This window comes from Empidonax traillii, unplaced genomic scaffold (genome assembly GCF_003031625.1).
Source record: "Empidonax traillii isolate 1590-97213 ecotype Southwest subspecies unplaced genomic scaffold, ASM303162v1 scaffold1602:size438507, whole genome shotgun sequence".
NCBI lineage: Eukaryota > Metazoa > Chordata > Aves > Passeriformes > Tyrannidae > Empidonax > Empidonax traillii.
The window spans coordinates 367,537-372,312 of NW_020956795.1; the positions used below are offsets into that span (position 1 = coordinate 367,537).

The following is a 4,776-nucleotide window of genomic DNA, read 5'->3' on the forward strand; positions in this document are numbered from 1 at the left end:
GGTATTAGTGTGAAAAACTTCATAAGATCAGCCATTTACAAAAGTAACCCCTCTGCAATGGAGGCAGGTAAAGCTTTATTTCAGAACGAAATATAACCTTTGCTGCCTTGCCTGCTCACAGCTTTGTGCTGCAGAGATCACACCAATGGCAACAACAAAATTACTCCAGTGTTATGGTGTCAGGTGGGATCTGCACCCTTAGTCCTCACACTCCTGAAGGTCCAATACTCCACCAAGACACTGGATTACTGCCAGAGCCACCACACCACAGCAGTGTATTTCAGAGGGTAAGATGGAGGTGACTGCTGTTCACTGAAGGTCCAGCAAAATTCCATGCCTTCCTGCTTTTCCAAGCCATGTCTTCCTGCCCAGGGAGCTCACACACCCCTTTACGCACTCACTACCAGTTCCACAATGCCCCTGTTCCAAAAACGCCAACTTTTAGTGACCAGAAACAGGCATAAGCTGAACTCCAGTTGGATTTGGAGGCAAAGTGGCTCAAAAGAAGAGCCAAGACACTGTTTGCATCTCCTGCCAGGCTGTAACAGGAGTATCGAAGCTGGACATGGGAGACAAGTAAAATGCACCGTGATCCATCTGTGCCTCCTCTCACCTCCCATGGCAGAAAACATCCCCTCTTCCTCACAGGCACAGGCCCAACCTGCCATCCAGGCTGGAGGTGACAAGTGTTTGACTTTCTGCACCTCCACCTGCGCTCACAGAGAAAGCTCCAAGACAGCTTCAGAACTCAGGAAAGGCTTCATGTCCAGCACCCCAAAGCCAGGCAGTCCTGCCACGATGACAGAGGGACTCTGAGCAGCAAACCACAGGAATTCAGGGCACTCTGATGAGCGAGGCTGCAGGAAGTCTGCGGGAGCCAAGGACAGAGTGCTCGTGACACAGAGCTCTGTTTGTGGCCTGGGCTGTCACGTGCCAGCGGAAACTCAGGCTTGTAAGACCTTCAGGAAACAGCAAAAATCTGTCTTTGAAAGAGCCTTTACCAAAGATAAACACCCCCTCCACTAATCACAGAATCCCAGAAGGGTTTGGGTTGGAAGGGACCTCAAAGCTCTTATTCCATCCTCTGCCATGGGCAGGGACACCTTCCACTAGCCCAGGGTGCCCCAAGCCCCGTCCAGCCTGGCCTTGGACACTTCCAGGGATCCAGGGGCAGCCACAGCTGCTCTGGGCAATCTCTGCCAGGGCCTCCCCACCCTCACAGCCAAGAATTTCTTCCTCATATCTAATAAATCTTCTCCGTACACCATTACAAGCCCAAAAGTTTTTCCATAAGGATTTTCTTACACAAAACAGTTGCCCTTAGACACAGGTCCTGCTCTGAGGGGAACACCCTGCAAAGCCCACCAGAAACACTGTTCTTGCCGCCTCCCACATGGATGATGCTTCAGGTATCACCACCACTTTCAGCACAGATGTTTTTCTTAAATCCCACTTTCTCTCCACAACTGAAGGAAAAGAAGGGAAGCCAACAGTCAAGCCTGTACTCCAAAGACCAGGATATTTTCAGCTGTCCAACTGAAACTCAAATACAAGCGACGGGCAAGTACAGAGGTCAGAGGCACCAGCCCCCTGCCACTGTACCCATGCAGCAGCCAGGGCCCTTGCTCAGGGGGTTCCAAATTTGCCTCAGCCAGCTTTTAATAAGTCAGGACAATTGTAGATTTGTTACTTATGCCTTCCTAGATGACGTTTTCATTCAATACACATCCCACTGCAGCGCAGGGTTTATCCGAGCAGACACGACAACCATGCACTCAGCAGGGGATTTCTCAGAAAATCACCACCATTAAACTCCTTTTTATTGCCTGCAGGTGGTGATTATTTCACCTTTTTGCCACGCTGCTCCATAAATAAGAGGGCCACACCTGTTCCCAGGGAATCCAAAACAAAGCACAAACTCTCCAGCCATGCAGGAAACCTTGCGCTGGGGAACAAAACACAACATGTGGGGTCACCTGGGTGGCACTTCTTGCCTGGGGGAAGGGGGGCAAAAGGCTCCCTAATTAACAGCAAGTCCTGTAAGAGGTTTATCTGTTACAGCAGGAAAAACAAACAAGGTTTTAGAGACACAGTTCTTGGCGAGGGCAGGTGGTGGAGCTGCACCTGCACCCCCTGGGCTGTGCTGGCTGTCACCTGGCTTGGGGACGGTGCTGAGGGTTGGGGTGAAGGGTAGGTTTGTGCTGAGCACCACCTCCTGCCCGTTCCTCTTGTGCTATTGCTGGCCCCCCAAGCAGAGCCTGGGCCGTCCTCTGCCCCTTCCCTGCAGCCCCTGACACACACTGGGGAGGGTCCCTCTCAGGGGGTGCTCTGGAGGCTCAACAGCCCCAGCTCCCTCAGCCATCGCTGCTCCCAGAGATGCTCCAGCCCTTGGGCATCTCTGTAGGAGAATCATCTTCCAGGAGCTCCCTGCCCTGCTTCAATGCTCTTTCAATGCACCTCCAGCCCCCACTGGGGGTGGGAGGAACTTGGTGGACAGTGAGCTGTCCGTGACCAGCAACGTGCCCCCTGGGGGCACGTTGCTGGTCACGGACAGCTCACTGTCCACCAGGACCCCCAGGTCCTTCCCCACAGCATCTCAGAGAACCTGCAAGGCTTCCTCTTTGTGTTTGGCAGTTTCTGTGCTCTGCCTGAGCACATCACTTTTTCTGTGAAGCTACTGACTTGAATAAAGATTCGGTTTCCCTTCAGAAAGCTGCAAAAACCCACGGAATGCAGCTGTCGGATGGACTTCCAATTCCAAGTGCAGCACAGACAGCTGAAGGCACCGGCTCTACATAAAAGCTCTGACGAGGCTTCCAATAAAGGAAAAGTTAGTGCACTAAAAGCTAAGATTAAAAATTCACCAGCAGCCCTGTCTCTGGAGCTTTACTGAAAGGTCAGGCATCCATAACTCTGCCTCATCATAAAACTTAAAACTACTGGAAATGCAACAGGGCCCCCTTGTCAACCCGTGAAAGAAAGTAACTGAATTTAGGAAACACGACAGCCTCAGCCAACAGCCCTGGAAAATTCTGCTTCTATATTAACTATAATAATAAAATACACCAAAATCAGCCCTTAACACAAAAACATACAGTCATAGAACTCCAGGTTGGTTTGGGTTGGAAGGCACCTTAAAGCCCATCCAGTCCTACCCCCTGCCACGGGCAGGGACACCTTCCACTAGCCCAGGTTCCTCCTTTGATCCAACCTGGCCTTGGACACTCCCAGGGATCCAGGGGCAGCCACAGCTTCTCTGGGCAATCTGTGCCAGGGCCTCCCTACCCTCACAGCCAAGAACTCCTTCCCAATATTCCATCCAATCCTGCCCTCTGGCAGTGGAAGAACACTCCCCCTTGTCCTGTCCTGCCAGGCCCTTGTCTGAAGTCCCTCTCCAGCTCTCTTGTTTGCTCCTTTAGGTCCTGGAAGGCCACAACGAGGTGTCCACAGTGGAGATGCTCTCTGAAGAACCTTCAGCACAAAATACCAGGGCGGCATCATTAAACACACTCAGGAAGCATCAGCACTCACAGAGACAACAGGCACAACAGCCTCGAGAGAGCCACAAACCGAGGGAAAACAATCCCCCACATCACGAATCCAACAACACCTTCACAAGGTGACTGGGGTGACCTGACAGCCCTCCCTGCCACAAAAACACCCTCTCACCACCAGGAAGACACTCGGCTCAGGTTTTTAAGGGCTCAGTTGCTGATGATGAGTACATATCCCACGTGCAAAACGTCAGCAACACGTTAAAAACACCCCAATAAAAAGACACGGTGGTAAAATGAGCTCCCTGAGACCCCTGAGCCACTAGCGGGGCAGGGGCACGTCCACTGGTGCTGCACCTAAACAAGGGACCGCCAGGCAAAGTTTCTGCCGCAGCCTAGCAGGTTTTTAAGAACCAAGCCCACACCACAAAAAAATCACCTCTGCCATCTGCATTATCGGTCTGACCGAGAAGCAAGAAGGAGCTGGTGAAGACACACCGAGCCAGGCTCGGGCTCTCCGTGCCTTTCGGGGCACACGGAGCGAAGGAGGGGGCGACACCGCGACCTTCCAGCCGCGGGGGCAGGTGCGGGACGTGCCCGTTACCAAACACGGCCGAGGCACCAGAGCGTTGGGGGCCCGCCGGCCCCGGGCCCGTCCTGCCGCGGCCAACAGGGCACCGTGACGGAGCGGAAACACCGACTGCATCTCGGTACTTGTCACGAACACCAGGGGAAGAGAGGCGGTGACCGCGATGGGAGGGAGAGAGGGAGGCGGGAGAGAACGAGGAAAGGCACCCAGAGAGACTGGAAGAGTATGACGAAACGAGAGATGGAGGAAAAGAAAGCAGGAAGGAAGCCTCAGCCGGGCTCGGAGCCGGCGATGCCCTAGCCCGGCCCCGCCCGGCCCGGCCCCTCCGCCCCGCCCGGCCCAGCCCCGCCGGGGCCCACAGGCCCGCGCCCGCAGGGGAAGGCGCAGGGCCCGGCCGGCCGCAGCCCCCTTGCCCCGCGGAGCCCGCCACCGTGCCCCCGGCGCGGTGCGGGCCGTACCTGCCCGGTCTCGGTGCCGCCGCCGCCTCCGGCCCGGCCCCGCTCCGCCTCCTCCGTCAGCGCCCGCCGCTCCGCAACATGGCGGCCGCTCCCGCCCCCGCGCGGGGCACGACGGGAGCGCGCCCCGCCCGCCGGCCGCGCGCGCTGCCATGGCAACGGCGGGACGGTGACGTCACGGGCGCGGCGATGACGTCACGGTCGGGGGCCCGAGGGGGGGGCTCCCTGGGTCTCTGGG

At 55.9% G+C, this 4,776-nt stretch overlaps 1 protein-coding gene across 1 annotated transcript in view; it reads right to left on the minus strand.

Annotated features, from left to right (window-relative positions):
• FZR1 (fizzy and cell division cycle 20 related 1) overlaps positions 1-4,610 on the minus strand; it is a 24,179-nt gene extending 19,569 nt beyond the window's left edge. The window contains exon 1 of the mRNA XM_027908016.1: positions 4,542-4,610. The gene's annotated coding sequence lies outside the window, so the exon portion shown is untranslated. The remainder of the gene's footprint in view (positions 1-4,541) is intronic.
• Positions 4,611-4,776: the final 166 nt, after the last annotated feature.